The sequence below is a fragment of the Culex quinquefasciatus genome, chromosome 3 (genome assembly GCF_015732765.1).
Source record: "Culex quinquefasciatus strain JHB chromosome 3, VPISU_Cqui_1.0_pri_paternal, whole genome shotgun sequence".
Lineage (NCBI taxonomy): Eukaryota > Metazoa > Arthropoda > Insecta > Diptera > Culicidae > Culex > Culex quinquefasciatus.
This window is the reverse complement of record NC_051863.1, coordinates 81,051,821-81,069,596: the sequence shown is the minus strand read 5'-3', so window position 1 is coordinate 81,069,596 and position 17,776 is coordinate 81,051,821. Positions and strand designations below refer to the sequence as shown.

Genomic DNA, 17,776 nt, shown 5'->3' with positions numbered 1-17,776 from the left:
TATGAAACATTTGTGAATTTTTCCGCTCTTTTCGAAAACAATATTAAAAAATATTAGATCAAGACTAACATTTTAAAAGGGCATAATATTGAATGTTTGGCCCTTTTGAAATCTGGTGTTTTTTTAAAAGGACCTATAAACCAAATTTTCAATTTTTGCTTTTTGGGTGTTTTTAGACCCGCCTTGAGTCAGGGGTATTGAAAAACACCCAAAAAAAGAAAAATAAAAATTTGGTTCATAGGTCCCTTTAAAAAAAAAAACTCCAGAAATGTTAGTCTTGATTTGAAAATTTTGAATAATTTTTTTTCGAAGACATCGGAAAATTTCACGAATGTTTCATATTTTAATATTGAAAATCGGACCATTAGTTGCTGAGATATCGACATTAGAAAATGATGTGTTGTTTGGGTGGGACTTTTTTTTTTTTTACTGTGAACAGACACGGACCACTGCGACACTTGCGTATCTATTGTAGTATGATCTGTTCTCAGGTTTTCTGTTTTGCTGCTATACACAGCCTGCCGAACGATCGTCTTCCGTAGCGCTATTGTTTGAGCGAGACAGTTTTTGACGAATTATTCGAGCAGTTGCCCCCTCTCATTCCCCAAACCAATCACTCAATGCCATGCCACACGAGCACGAGAGACCGATCCGAAGACGTGGAGATGAGCGAGATTGAGGGGAAATCTCGTTTATTTTTGACCCATCTAGAGATCGTTACCGATCATATAGCCCAATCTTCAGCTCGAATTTTGCCTGAGAGCATGTGACCGAGTCGAAAGTAGCATTTGAAGCTCTTCTCTGTGTATTGCTGCAGAGTTCTTCAACGCTCAGACTCAGTCGCCAACAGATCGTCCGAGAGATTGGATGTGATGGGTTTTGGGGAGACTTGGGACTTGACAAATCAATTCCCGCAGCAGCCGAAATCCCCTCTCGACCGCCACCTACCCCTTTTGCCTCGCCAGATGGGTTTCAAGCCATCGACCTTCCGCTTACAAAGCGAAACCCGTACCACTAGACCACGGGAGCTCGGCTTGGGTGGGACTTAGAAAACATCAATTTTCCTGTTTTTAAACCTTTGCATGGCAATATCTCAGCAACTAAGGATCGTATCAACAAAGTTCAAAAATGCAAAATATAGAGAATTTTTTCAGCTTTTCAAAAATATTTTTTTCAAAAGTGGGCAAAACTGTGCACTAATTTAAAAAAATGAAAAACTGCGACTATTTTTAAAAAAGTCACCAAAAAATGGATTTAACTTGAAAACGGTGCACTTTATCAGATCGCAGTAAGCTATGGTCGCGTCCGGTTTGTTTGATTTTTCGCTCCGCGTTTTTTTCGTCTTCTGAGGATTTCCGTCAAATTCTTATCGGCTAGTTCTAGACGAACTTGTGAGTGGCAGTGGACAAGGTGGAGATGGTGGAGATATCCGGGATTCGCGTTGCGTTGCTGCATGTCCGGGAAGACGTCGCTGACCTGGAATAGAGCCTCAATCGCGCAGATGACGAGGAAATCTTGGCTGATTTGATGCGGCCGGATTGGCGGCTCCTAAGAACTTAGGAGCTGCAGGTTGGGACACAATCTGGCTGTGTCTTTCGAAGATTTTAAGATTTGCTGATTCTTGGTGAGAGCTTTCCATCATTATTTGCAAAATGATTATATTCCCTTATATTATTATACTATAAATTCAATAGCCCTCCTACCCCTTCCTCACTTTCCCATTCCTTAATCCCATTTTGGCCAAATCCACTTCCCCCTAAAAATATAATTATCTGCCAAATTTACACTAACAAACCACACCTAACTGATCCGGAGCGTTTGGTACGGTATGTCCACGCATCCTTCCTCCCCTGTAGATTCTGTGGAATGTGATCCGTTCACAGAATCCTCTCTGCGGTAAACACAACGCAGTAGGGCTGGCCGCTTTAATTTTTGTATTACATTTTCGGGTGATCTCGGATGTAATGCAATTATTAATATAGACAAGAAAAGTGCTTGGGGCGTAATCTAATCACAAGACTTTCCAGCATGCTTTCATCGGACTGGCTGCGTTTGTGTTAGATTAGATTAGATTAGATTAGATTAACTTGAAAACGGTGCACTTTATCAAAATTTCACTAAAGAACTTTTTGATTGCAAATTTGATTTTACATCGAAAAATGAAGTTGAAAAATTTTTGCGACCAATTTTTCGATTTTTTTGAAAAAATCAGTATTGATTCAAAAATTCATTACTCGCTCCAAGATTTTTTGCACAACCTGGAAATTTCTGAAAAGTTGGCATTTTATGTCCTCTAAAACTTATCAAAAAATGAAAAAAAAATAAAAATAGTGTTTTCTTGCAAATCAAGTTTTAGTGACAAAAAGTTAAATAAAAAATCACCAAATTTTTTTTTACCGTGTATCACTTTTTTTCAGTGTAGTCCATATCCATACCTACAACTTTGCCCAAGACACCAAATCGATCAAAACATTCCTTCAAAAGATACAGATTTTTGAATTTTCATACATCATTTTTGTATGGACAGCTGCCAAATTTGTATGGAAAATTATATGGACAAACTAATGATGCAAAATGGCTTCTTTGGGGATACCGAAGGCAAGAAAAAAGTTTCAGTCGGATTAAAAAATACAAAAAAAATCGAATGACCGAAATCTGAGAGAATTGCTAAATGTTGTTTGCAAGGTGTTACTTTCAATCAAAGATTCTTATCTAAGCTCACGCAAATGTCATTCACATACACGCAGCCATTTTTTAGCGTCCATTAAGTTTTACTACCACATCCAACGACGTCTTTATGCAAACTTGAACACTATAACCAAATTGATTGGGACGCCTGTCTCTCCTTAGGCGTTATCAGTTCTGCTGTATCCCAAAAGGCGATCCTCAATCAGGGGGGAGGCCTTTCAGCTGGTTGAGAGAAAAAGAAAAGTCACCAGCCCGACACATTTTCCCAAAGTGTCAAACAAAGTTGGGGCTCAATTTATGGAGGAAGATAAAAATAAAATTAATACAAGGTTGGGCGCAGATTTTTATTGACGCACAATCCCTTCTCGGCAGCTTCGCTGGCACGGCCGGACCACCCCGACTTAGAGTTCTCGTTTAATCCGAATTCGGACACGGTGGTGGCGCCGGTGCGGATCGCATTAACCGGCGTGTGATAGATTTTATACAGCCAAATCTCTTTATCTTTTTCCACTTGAAAAAACCCTTCCACAGGCGTAAAATTCCGTACGTAAAGCGATTATCCCTTCGCCGTTGTGCTCGGTTCGACTCGACGAGCTGAACATTGTGGGGGCCCTACTCCGAACCCCCTGGCCAACGGAGAGAGCTTGTCACATGTTACAAGTATCCTTGCTCTGCAGCAGTTCAACGAGCAGCTTCCGCCAAGGCAGCCTTCCAATAAGGTTCACCTGTACGGAGTGTGGGGATGTGGGAGGGGGTGCTGAAAGTCCACAGCGATGGCAAACTGTGGACGGGCCATGTCTTTGATGTTAAGCTCTAAAGCCGTTGCTTTTGTCACTAACCGCTGGTACTGCCCGAAGTTCGAGGTGGGGTGGTTGGTAGTCGTTACGGGCGACGATAAGCGGTCATTGGACAGCTTTGACCAATGAACCGGAAGTTCAGTCATGTGTTAACTGGGAGCATATCCGCATCCGCCACCAGTGTAGCAACGGTTCAGACTGTACCTCATCCTGAAAGCGGAAGCAGCATCGGCTGTAGAATCAGGTTGGAGTGTTTCGCATCTTCAATTGACTTCGGCCAAACCACAAGTCGTTCCTTCGTGTGTGGATGAAATGCTTCAGCCAATCGGATGCGCGGTGAAGGAGTAAGTAAAGGTATGCTTTCATGCTTATTCTAATGAATTAGGGCCAAGCTGTCCTGTTATTAAACAGACATTTTCTGTACATGCATACAAATATGTCAGGAGTTTAATAGACATGCACTTTGTCTGCCAATAACACATAGAAAATCATGTAAACATACGTCGTTTAGTCGTTTAATTTGGACCTTACCTATACGCCAGTCCCGTGGTGTAGTGGCTAGCGGGGTACGTACGTACTCTTAAAAAACTAATTTAATCCACCTATGTGGTTGGTGCCATGGTGAGTTTGAACACAAATTTCACCTATTTTTATTAGATCATGAATAAAAAGTGTACAAATATCTCTAAAGTATCATAACCTAAGACAGGGTTGCCAGATCTTCAATGTGTTTTACTCGTTGGAAAGGTCTCTCGATTACCTTATCAACAATGGGTTGGGCGATGGATCCGGACATAGTTTACATACATTTAAGTGGGATCCGGCTTCCAAATAGTACATAAATAACTCTTAAGTGGACATATCTCGAGACAGGGTTCCCAGATCTTCAGTCTTTTGGACTCATTGGAAAGATTTTTTGATTACCTAACCAACAATGGGTTGGATGATGGATCCGGACATAGTTTACATGCATATAAGTGAGATCCGGATATATGTGAAAACGGATTTTTATGTATAACTTTTGAACTACTTATCTAAACTTCAAACAATTCAATAGCGACAAATAGCTAAACCAAGTCGAATGCAACCAATTTGATCAAAATCGGTCCAACCAGTGCTAAGAAGACTTGGCAAGAATTTTGGTCACATACATACACACACAGTTATTTGCTCAGTGTTCATTTCTAGGTCGATAGGTATACATGAAGGTGGGTCTTCGAACTTTTTATTAAAAGTTCATTTGCAGAGCACGGCCTTACCTCAGTGAGGAAGGCAAAACCATTTAAATATTCTTTGAAACTTAACTATTCCAAGTAAAGTTATTGTATATTAACCTTCACGTCAAATAATCGACTCAGAATCAGCAACTATACAAATTTATGCATTCTAAAAAGCATTCGCTTAAAGTCAACTAACCCATTATATGGCACATGACCCGTTCTGAAGCAAGTATTTGTTTGTAAATATTATTTTGTGAAAGTTTATCCCTTTTCCAAAAAGCATAAAACTCTTGTCGTACACGAGCTGATACACGAAACCACGACCATTTCTTGCGAACATCCCCAGCACATAGGGTTCTCTTTCTACGAGCTGTTATCAAATCACACTTCCGCTTCCCTTCGCGTTACATAAACCAAACACAGGAAGTGTGACGTGCAGAACCGATAGCACTTGTTTGTGGTTCAGACTCGGTAGTGTTGGATCTTTTTCCGCGGTTTGGTTGGAAAATTCCAACTCGAAACCACAAATCGCTGACGCTTCAAGAATTGTCGGGTGCCGCCAACGAGAAGGAAGAGTACGAGAGCGTATAAACGCAGCAATCGAACATGTCTGCACCATAAAACCTCAATAATGCAGCAAATGTTATTACCGCGGTTCGCTGCCTCGGGCTCAGCCTTAGCGAGAAAGCATCGGCCCCTCCCAAGACGATGAAGGTGGGACGTTGTGGAATACTCATTTAACCCATTTACTGGCAAAATCCCATCCCCAACCTCTCGAAAGCCGTTCGTATTGAACCGTTAATGGGGCTTGTAATAGTTGCGAGAGAGGCTGCACAGTGAAAGATTTATTGCAAGAATTTTCTCACAGATAAATTATCCACCCCTGGCTCTGGAGCAGCAGCAGCAACATATATCTAACGGAACGACCAACCAAAGGACCGACGGCAACCCGATTCCGAAAAGTCGTTTAAGCGGTTCCCGTGCGTTCGAGCAGCAGCACAGTGGGAAGTGGGTTATTTGAATTTCTTAAATTTTACTTGGTTCTTCAGATTTGACTTTTAAAAGATTCCCCTCGGTTTTTGTTCTCTTCGGTCGATTTTAGGCCAAATTTTATTGAAGATGTCATTTTATAGGGCTTAGAATCACACAGCAAAAAATCCGATGGTAAAATCGCATGCAAAAGCATGCACATCACCTTCGTCAAAATAAACACTTAATATTACACACTGCATGTACAATTTTTGCAAACACATAAAAGAAAGTTGCAACCGACGGGATTCAAATCCAGCACCATCAGTATGGACTGGCACCTTAGCCCACTCGGCCATCAGACCGATGAAAATCTGTAAGGATAAACGCATATATGAGCTTGCCATTTCGGTCAAGTTAGTTTCCCATACTGATGGGCTACATATTTCAGGGTGTAAAATCACATAAAATTGCATAAAATAATGCAATATTTATTTTACACCCAGGACTTTTACACGCAGCTGGATTACTACTTTTTTAGCTGTGCATGTTGTCATATCGTCACGTAGTGCTATCTTGTCACACGTTACAAAAAAACTATTGTACACAATGTAAACAATGACTAGCACGTTTAATCATATTTCAAGTCTAATCTAATCTAAACCTAGCGCAGCCATATTTTCGGGAGCATCCTGAAGAAAGTTGGGGTGATTACCTACACAGCAAAAAAAATGTGTAAATTTGGAAGGTTAATTTTAGAAGGGTGACTATTACCTCTTTTATGATGTAATTTAACCTCAATTTAGAATGAAAATCGACATTACACAATAATAGTAATACAATTACACATTTTCAGTGGTAAAATTAAAAAAAAACTTTTTTAAACGGCCAGGCCAACTGCGTGAAGTTTACCGCAAAGATGATGCATTGAAAAGGATTGAGTTTGAGCACAAATGTGCAAACAGCAATTCAGTTCTTAATTTCGCTCACGTTCTTGTTTGTTAGAGCAATAAATCGTTGGGAGCCATCAAGAAGTTTTGCTGCTTCGGGACCCTAGAGGATGGGACAGTGTATTTCCACAAATGCCCGGGAAACTATTTGCCGTGGTTATAGCGTCACACCTCACTCACACGTTTCAGCATATTCCAATTCTGATACAAATTATACGTTCCCATAACATCGCTGTCGGCCGAACCCGATTTTAAAATATAAAATAATCAACTTTATTTTTTGACCATTCATCTCTACGAAACCTCCCGCTGTGCAGCTTTTCTTTTGCGTTCTCTCGGGACTTGGACAGAGATAAATCTTCTTACTTTGCATTTTCTCGAGAGCATCTCCAACAACAGGAAGAAGACGCAAGTGTAGGAAGAAAAAATAAGAAGGAAAAATGGATCCCTCCGAAAAACCGTCCAACGCCCTTTGCTTTGTTCTGAAGTTCCGCTAAAAAAAAAGCAGGCGAAAATTTTCTTCCGTTTTCCTTCGGATTTGGCTTTAGCTTTATGGTCGGTTTTATTTGGCCTAAAGAGCGAGCATAAAAGTGACTTCAATTTATCTTTAGACGCGCCCCACCCCCTCTTTTGGATTTGGGTTCGTGTGTGTATGTGTGAGTGTGTGTGTCCATCAACATTGAACGTACGAGCGTGACTCGGCACGACCTGACGCGCGACGGAATGAAAACGATCTCATCTTTGGCATTGGGCATTGTGGTGATGAGATCGCCGTCGTAAAGTGAAAGAGACCCCGCGTTCCAAGCGCTGCGCTGTCACAACAACAGTGCCCTCATCAAATTTTAAAAACACGTCACATTGTTGGTCGTTGGAAAAAGGGAAGGAAACCAATCGACTAAAAGATGGACGATGATGGCACATGATCCAATAGTAGTGACACTCTTGCCTAGAAAAAAAGGTTCCTTTGAGACGATGCACGTGATAGGCTGGGGATTTTAAACACAGAGTTGTGTGGAATGATAATTGAATTTAGTTAAATTTGCAAAAGTCAACAAAACTCTGTCATTCATGACAAATGTCCATTTCACACTAGCAAGTTAAAATAGTAAGTTCACAAAAATGTGACACACACTTATGGGAAATTGTTTAAAAACCTGGCTCTTCATTTCGAAAATTGATATCTGAGGTACACAGAAAAAAATATGTAAATTTACACAGAATTGTAATTGAGCAATTCTCTACCAGAACCGGAAATGGATTTTATATGTAGTTTTTGATTTGATACAAACTTTGTGGGGGCCTTCCCTATGACCAAAGAAGTTATTTTGTGTCATTGTTTCACCCATACCAAGTCTTCCTACAATTTTGGCTGCTGTCCATACAAAAATGGTATGTAAATATTCAACCAGCTGTATCTTTTGACTGATTTTTTTGATCAATTTGGTGTCTTCCGCAATGTTGTAGGTTAAGTTGAGGACTAATGCGGAAACAAATAGTTACACGGAAAAAAAATTGCAGATTTTTTTAATCAACTTTTTTTTTACAAAAAAAATCAATTTCCCAAAATCTGGTACGTTTCGCCGAATGTCGTTTCGCCGACGGTCATTTCGCCGAATGTCGTTTCGCCGAATGGTAGTTACACGGAAAAAAAATTGCAGATTTTTTTAATCAACTTTTTTTTTACAAAAAAAATCAATTTCCCAAAATCTGGTACGTTTCGCCGAATGTCGTTTCGCCGACGGTCATTTCGCCGAATGTCGTTTCGCCGAATGGTAGTTACACGGAAAAAAAATTGCAGATTTTTTTAATCAACTTTTTTTTTACAAAAAAAATCAATTTCCCAAAATCTGGTACGTTTCGCCGAATGTCGTTTCGCCGACGGTCATTTCGCCGAATGTCGTTTCGCCGAATGGTACGTTTCGCCGAAAGTCATTTCGCCGAATGGACGTTTCGCCGAATTGAAAAAAATAAAATAACTTTTTTGTACAATTTATGCTATTTGTTCGCTACAGTGCCATCTTGTAATTCAATCATGCAAACTTGAGAAGGAGTGGCAAGATAATAATATAATAATTTAAAAAGTAAAGAACGTCTCATGTTTCAAAGAATGCAAAAACTCACAGAAATAATACAAATAATTTGCTTAAAAAATGAAGAATGCAAAAACTATCAGAAATTTTTCTAAATGTTGTGACAAAAACCAAAAGAACTGCTCATGTTTGAAAGAATGCAAAAACTCATAAAAATTATACAAATAATTTGTTTAAAAACAAATCATGCAAAAACTTACAGAAATTTTTCAAAATTTAATGCTAAAAATCAAAAGAACTGCTCATGTTTGAAAGAATGCAAAACCTACCAAAAATTATAGAAATAATATGCTTAAAAAATCTAATAATGCATAAACTCATCGAAATATTTGAACAGCATGCCAAAAATATAGAATGCAAAAACTAACAGCAATTTTGCAAAATGTTGTGCTGAAAACCAAAAGAACTGCTCATGTTTGAAAGAATGCAAAAACTCCCAAAAATTATACAAAAAAATTGCTTGAAAAACAAAGGATGCAAAAACAAACAGAAATAATCTAAATAATAAGCAGCCAATTAAAAGAACTGCTCATGTTTGAAAGAATGCAAAAACTCACAGAAATAATTAAAAAAAAGTATGCTTAAATACAAAGAATGCAAAAACTAACCAAAAATTTCCAAAATGTTATGCTAAAAATCAAAAGAACTGCTCATGTTTGAAAGAATGCAAAAACTCACAAAAATTAAACAAATAATTTGCTTAAGAAACTAAGAATGCAAAAACAAACAGAAATAATCAAAATTATAAGCAGAAAATAAAAAAAACTGTTCATGTTTGAAAGAATGCAAAAACTCTCAGAAATAATTTTAAAAATATGCTCAGTAAAGAATGCAAAAACTACTGGCATTTTTTCCAAAATGTTATGCTGAAAATCAAAAGAACTCCTCATGTTGGAAAAACAAAAGAATGCAAAAACTAACAGAAATTTTTCAAAATTATAAGCAGAAAATTAAAAGATCTGCTCATGGTTAACAGAACGCAAAAACTCACAGAAATAATTCAAATGATATATTAAAACAAGAATGCAAAAAACTAACAGAAATTAATTCAAAAACTCACAGAAAAGATTTAAAATTGTTTGCTGTAATTAAATAACTGCTTACATTTGAAAGAATGCACTTTTTTTTTTAAGCGATTGTTTATGCATGTTATAATGCATAAACTTATAAAAATAACATACTAAGAAACAAAAATTTTTTTTAAAAAAAAGATTGCAAAATCACCTTTTAGGGACATTATACCTACTTTTTCAAAATATTTTAATACAATTTGTGTCCATTTTATATATTTATTTTACGATTATTTGTCAATTCGGCGAAACGTCCCATTCGGCGAAACGTCCCATGCGGCGAAACGACATTCGGCGAAATGACCTTCGGCGAAATGACCGTCGGCGAAACGACATTCGGCGAAATGTCCCGCACCCTATTTTTTGATTCTCAAGATTTTTTGGTATGTTTTAGGGGACCAAAATCCGCAACTTTGGAGCCATAGAAAAACAAAGTCAAAAAATCTGCCGCCGAGTTATGATTTAAAAAAAAAATGTTTTTTTTTAGGAAAAAAAGAAATTTCATGCAAAAACAAATAAAACGTTTTTTTTTTTAAATTAAATATGTCTTTATTGAACTTTCTTATAATCATTTCATTTCATTTACATTCTAAGTTGTATGGCTAAATGCTCTTCATCTTTGTTATATTTTTCGTTTTATTATTAACTGTTCACATTAATTTAATTACTTCAAATTGTTTTACATTTTTGCATTGAATCGAATACATTTGGGTAAAAAAGAAAAAAAACTAACTTAATCCACCTATGTGGTTGGAGCCTTCCTCACTTATTACAAACAATGGCTGATATGATGGAATTGTACAAAAATTTCATCTATTTTTTAGATTCGGAATAAAAAAGCACATAAATATCACTTAAGTGGGTATATCTCGAGACAGGGTTGCCAGATCTTCAATATTTTGAAGTCGTTGGAAAGGTCTTTTGATACCATAACCAAAGATGGGTGGATCTGGACATAGTTTACATAAATTTAAGTGAGATCCGGCCTCCAAAAAGTACATCAATGTCACTTAAGTGGACATATCTCGAGACAGGGTTGCCAGATCTTCAATGTTTTAGGCTCGTAGAAAAGTTCTTTTAATAACCTAACCAACGATGGGTCGGATGATGGACCCGGTCATAGTTTACATACAATTAAGTGAGATCCGGATATATGTGAAAACACATTTTTATACATAACTTTTGAACTACTTATCAAAACTTCAATCTGTATAAAACTCGATCTATGGGACCCTAAACCAAGTCGAATGCAACAGGTTCGGGTCAAATCGGTTCAGCCAGTGCCGAGAAACATGAGCTAGTTTGTTGGTCACATGCATACATACACACACACATACACACAGACATTTGTTCAGTTTTCAATTCTGAGTCGATATGTATACATGAAGGTGAGTCTACGACGTTTTTATACAAAGTTCATATTTATAGCAGGATTACAGCCTTACCTCAGTGAGGAAGGCAAAAAAATGTGTTAAAAAAGTAAAAAAAAGGTTATGCTTCCGCTTAAATTCGGGACGGGAAATTTGAATTAAAATTAAAAAACTTCAACTAACCGAAGTAGAACTTTGAAGTAAACACTTCTTTAGCAAATGAGGGAGCAAAACGCTCAAGTTAGCCAACAAAAGCGCCGCTAGGAAAACCGCACTACAACTTTACGACAGACTTTTTATGCACCATCGTGATCGGATTAGGATAAGTGAAGCGCATTTCCTTCTCTGAAGAGGCACAATGCCACCAATGCCTCCAGCAGCTGCGGAACGATCCAGCCGTAAAACCTTCATTCATTCATTCACGACACCATCACGTTGTTGTGGCATTTCCAGCCTGCGTGTGTGTGTGTATATGTGTGTGTGTGTATGCGATGCCTTCTTGCAAGTCATTTGATATCGAACGGAAATCACGTGCTCTCATGCCACGACACGCACTATCCGCACATTTTCCCGGCCGCAGATTACGCGTGTTTTTCTCCTGGATTTGTATGTGTGTGTGTACTCAAAGTGCCGATATGTTCCAAGCACCAAAATTTCCCTATTGCGGTGGCAATGGGAGCTTACTTCCTATCATTGAACTTTTCCAAAGGGGTTTACGGGGAAGAAAAGGGTTTTTTTTATTTAGATCGGAAGACGCTGTTTGCCTGGTATAGAATTTGACCTTTTCGCGCGACCTTTTGTGATGAAACCGAGTCAGTGAAGATAAATCTGTTGGTTAACAACGCGTTTTTAATGGAACAAGATCTTTATTCGTTGTGTGGGAATTTAGCTTGGAATTTACTGAAGGGTGTAATTTATGTACATTTATGTCAAATTATGTGATTCAATAGATTTTTTAATAGGTCCTAATAAACTTTATATTGTCCCACTAACTTTTGCAAGACCAAAATTAAAAGTGCTCTGATGTTGTTCAAATTTGATTTAAAGGATACATACCGTCATCTGGGACGAATCGGGACACATGGTGCTGTTTCAGCAATGTTGCAGCCTCTAAATTTTGATATTTTTGAGTGGTTTCGGTTAAACCAGATTCAGAGGATCAAAATGTTTGCATCCATTTCAAAATTTGAAGTTTTTAAATGTTTTAAAGCATGCTGTCCTATTCAGACAAATATGAGTTACTTAACCATATTTAAATATTGTTAAAATTTACTTATAAAAAGTATTAAAATGTAAGTACCTATTTACACGGCGAACCTTACTAAGTTAAATGAATATCTGTATTGGCCAGTTCTACTTTTTTCCAGATAGTTCGGATTTTTACGCAACATTCAACACACATTGTTTGGTTCCATAAACTCGAGCACAGTCATCGTACTTAGAGAACCATGCGTCTCCATCAAAATAAAATGATTAATATACTCTTATGAGGGCGCGTGGTTTTTAAAGTTCAACGGATCCTTCTTGATATCTCGTCAGCTGTGTGCTATCTTGTGACATAGACCATTTTGGTCGAAAATGAGTTAATGATGACGTTTTGCTATACTTAACAAACACTACAAGATGCTTTAACCCGATTTTGGAAACTCGCTTCCGTTTCCCGGATATCGCAATACACACTTGTGACATAGACCAATTTAGCATTAAAATGATCGTGCACACTTGTGACACGTCATACATGTAGTTGGAAAATGTGGAAAAAAATTATTGTTTTTCACAAATTTATGTACACACATACTTTCTAAAGGTAACCTTCTGTTTATAAAAATAAACTGATTAAGTCGATTAAACCATTGATTTGAGCTTATTTTAGTTTGTATGGGAATTCTGTGCACACTTGTGACACGTAGTACAATTTTACTTTCGAAACACACTTGTGACACGTGCTTTTCAGATTTTTGTTTACATTATTTACTGTATCTTTTAACTGGTGTAACCAAATAAGTTGAAATTTATAGCGTTTGTTGAGCGATAGTATACGAACCGATTGCTTCAAAAAGTTTGGCTCTATCATTCATAGTTTTGAAATTATTTACCAACAAACTTTAAAAATCGAGTTTCTCGAAAAGTACTAAATGGTCGTTGTCACAAGATAGCACACAACTGACGATCTGTAGAAAATTTCACCTGAGTGGCAAGAAAAACCATTTAGTTTGAAAATCTTAAGTCTTATTTCAACTACCTTGTTCGTGTCCTTAGTCAACATTGAATATCTGTGCCAAACATGATCCAAATTGGTTAGGAGAAAACTGGTCATGTAGTGCATTGAAATTTGTAGCAAAATGGCATGGAAAAAAATATCGTTTCTCATTTAAGCTATCAGTCAGTCCCTTGAAAGCTTTGTCAAACTTCAGTTCATTATTTAACTGTGTTTGTTCTTATTATCTTATCGCTTATTGTTATCAATTGGAACAAAATACAAAGTTTTTTTTTGCAATTCCGTAAAATGCAATTCCGCTGTGAAACTGTCAATTTTTCCTGTCCTTCTGGAGAAACGAAGCAGCTTTTACTTTTCCCTATCATAAATAACAGAATGGAAAATCAATAAATTTTAATACTTTTTAGCACTGTAATGGATGCTGAACATGTTTCAATATTTTTCTGTTTTGAACGGTGAATTTACTAAATAATGTTTGGCATGAAATTCCATTCTGCCCCTGATCGCATAAATGTCCCATACGCATTTTCATCAATTTCGAGTTATTGATGCAGTTTGGTTCAAAATCGTGTGCTCTTTCAAAAGAGCCTATAACATCAAGTACTTTGTTCTAGAAATCAGGAGAAAATCCAGTTTTTTCGCGAAAACTTAACACGTAGCCTTATGTATGGGACAAACTTTAAATGTGTTTTTCTCAGCTTGCTGTTTTTGCATATGGGACATTTATGCGAACATGGGCAGCGTAGTATTAATCCAAATCGGTAAACCTCGTTGGATAAATGTACGACACGTATTCAAAAATCTTCTTTTTGCAACTTGTTGCATAAACTACTATTTCTTGTCCTACAAGAGTGAAGTATTGGACAGCTTTTCCTCATCAAATATAAGAAAGCTTTATTTGAATTTTCTCATTGTTCAGAGATAAATAACACTGTTTTGTGATTTGGACACTTATATTTATGACATATAACATTAGGATGTAATATGGTTGTACGGAAAAAATAAAGTTGTTGAAATTTAGTGAGCACAACATATTTTAGTTCATTTTGAGGTCCTTAATAACTACCCAAAGTTTGGGTACGATTGGTGAAGTCTATAATTTGCGCAAAGCGATTTAATTTTGTATGAAAAAAACACTTTTTTATTTTGCTTTTTTTTTAATTCATGCACTATATAAAACCGGATACATATTCGGTTGCTCTGAAAGGCACTCTACAACTATAGCGAAGAGAGTATGGTGCTAACTTGCTTCTAAAAAAGATACAGTGTCCTCAAAACTGATGTAAATTTTGTTCCACCCCCCAATTTTCCGAGCCGATTTTGCAGGGGGGAGGGGGTGACATCAACTTTGAAAAGTATTTGCAACGGCCTAAAATCTTATAAATGCAGGACCAGCCTGGGTCGCTTCACACCTTTCAACAAATCTGCCCCTATTAAACTGTTTTGACTCAGCTCTTTTTCCACAGATGTTTCTGTGTTTTTCTGATGATCATTTCAATTCCAGAGATTTTTTTTCCGTTTACAAAAAATCCCAGGAATTAAAAGTCAACAAATTACTGAATTTTCGTTGATATTTTCTCCAGAATTCTCGCTTGCAGGGTTGTTAAAATATCAAAATATCACCTCTCAGCAACTACAATTATCTCGCCTGAATATTCATGCCTCAAATACAACTGCTCTTCTCTCTTCATTGAAACTCTCAGCGCCGAACATAGCCGAACACGTTTTTGTGTTTACCCACTCACGATTGACATTTTCCTTTTCTCTCTCATTCTTGCTTCCACGATCATCCTACCGCAACAGCGTTTAACCACAAAAGCCGCCACAAAACCAATTTTGCAAACACAGTTTGAAGGGGCGTCATGCGTGGTCGGCTCCTAATCGCCATCTCGCGTTCTCTCATTGTAGTTTTCGGAGAGGTTGAGAGACTCAGCGGTGAGAGCGCATAGTCGAGGAAAAGGGAAGGAGTGATAGAGAGAGAATGACATCGCTGGGAATCACGAGACACAAGAAGAGATCTCACAAGCTATAGTGACGGCCGCTATACTCTCGGATATTTTTGGTGCAGAGATAATCTATTGATAGCTTTTCTATCACTCTTTTGCAACACTGCTCGCTTGTCACTCTTTTTAAACGAAATATTAATATTATATGAGTTGATCATAATTTCAGGTAAAAACTAACTTAATCCACCTATGTGGTTGGAGCCTTCCTCACAAAATTGGCTGTACACAAGTTTCATCTATTTTTTAGATCCGGCTTCAAAAAAGTACATCGATATCACTTAAGTGGCCATATCTCGAGACAGGGATGCCAGATCTTCAATGTTTTGCACTCGTTGGAAAGGTCCTTTGATAACCTAACCAACAATAGGTCGAATAATGGATCCGGATATAGTTTACATACATTTAAGTGAGATCCGGCTTCAAAAAAGTATACCAATATCACTTAAGAGGCCATATCTCGAGACAGGGTTGCCAGATCTTCAATGTTTTGCACTCGTTGGAAAGGTCTTTTGATAACCTAACCAACAATAGGTCGGATAGTGGATCCGGACATAGTTTACATACATTTAAGTGAGATCCGGCTTCAAAAAAGAATATCAATATCACTTAAGTGGCCATATCTCGAGACATGGTTGCCAGATATTCAATGTGTTGGACTCGTTGGAAAGGTCTTTTGATAATCTAACCAACGTTGGGTCGGATGATGGACCCGGACATAGTTTACATACATTTAAGTGAGATTCGGCTTCAAAAAAGTACATCAATATCACTTAAGGGAACATATCTCGAGACAGGGTTGCCAGATCTTCAATGTTTTAGACTCGTTGGAAAGGTCTTTTGATAACCTAACCAACGATGGGTCCGATGATGGACCCAGACATAGTTTACATACATTTAAGTGAGATCCGGCTTCAAAAAAGTATATCAATATCACTTAAGTGGCCATATCTCGAGACAGGGTTGCCAGATCTTCAATGTTTTGCACTCGTTGGAAAGGTCTTTTGATAACCTAACCAACAATAGGTCGGATAGTGGATCCGGACATAGTTTACATACATTTAAGTGAGATTCGGCTTCAAAAAAGTACATCAATATCACTTAAGGGAACATATCTCGAGACAGGGTTGCCAGATCTTCAATGTTTTAGACTCGTTGGAAAGGTCTTTTGATAACCTAACCAACGATGGGTCCGATGATGGACCCAGACATAGTTTACATACATTTAAGTGAGATCCGGCTTCAAAAAAGTATATCAATATCACTTAAGTGGCCATATCTCGAGACAGGGTTGCCAGATCTTCAATGTTTTGCACTCGTTGGAAAGGTCTTTTGATAATCTAACCAACAATAGGTCGGATAGTGGATCCGGACATAGTTTACATACATTTAAGTGAGATTCGGCTTCAAAAAAGTACATCAATATCACTTAAGGGGCCATATCTCGAGACAGGGTTGCCAGATCTTCAATGTTTTGCTTTCGTTGGAAAGGTCTTTTGATAACCTAACCAACGTTGGGTCCGATGATGGACCCGGACATAGTTTACATACATTTAAGTGAGATCCGGCTTCAAAAAAGTATATCAATATCACTTAAGTGGCCATATCTCGAGACAGGGTTGCCAGATCTTCAATGTTTTGGACTCGTTGGAAAGGTCTTTTGATAACCTAACCAACAATAGGTCAGATAGTGGATCCGGACATAGTTTACATACATTTAAGTGAGATCCGGCTTCAAAAAAGTATATCAATATCACTTAAGTGGCCATATCTCGAGACATGGTTGCCAGATCTTCAATGTTTTGGACTCGTTGGAAAGGTCTTTTGATAACCTAACCAACAATGGGTCGGATGGTGGATCCGGACATAGTTTACATACATTTAAGTGAGATTTGGCTTCAAAAAAGTACATCAATATCACTTAAGGAGCCATATCTCGAGACAGGGTTGCCAGATCTTCAATGTTTTGCACTCGTTGGAAAGGTCTTTTGATAACCTAACCAACGATGGGTCCGATGATGGACCCGGACATAGTTTACATACATTTAAGTGAGATCCGGCTTCAAAAAAGTATATCAATATCACTTAAGTGGCCATATCTCGAGACATGGTTGCCAGATCTTCAATGTTTTGGACTCGTTGGAAAGGTCTTTTGATAACCTAACCAACAATGGGTCGGATGGTGGATCCGGACATAGTTTACATACATTTAAGTGAGATTTGACTTCAAAAAAGTACATCAATATCACTTAAGGAGCCATATCTCGAGACAGGGTTGCCAGATCTTCAATGTTTTGCATTCGTTGGAAAGGTCTTTTGATAACCTAACCAACAATGGGTCGGATGGTGGATCCGGACATAGTTTACATACATTTAAGTGAGATTTGGCTTCAAAAAAGTA

General features: G+C 37.7%; 1 protein-coding gene across 1 annotated transcript in view; it reads left to right on the top strand.

The window, feature by feature from the left end:
- LOC6043584 (protein eva-1) overlaps positions 1 to 17,776 on the top strand; it is a 346,252-nt gene that overhangs the window by 132,637 nt on the left and 195,839 nt on the right. The gene's annotated exons all lie outside the window — the stretch shown is intronic.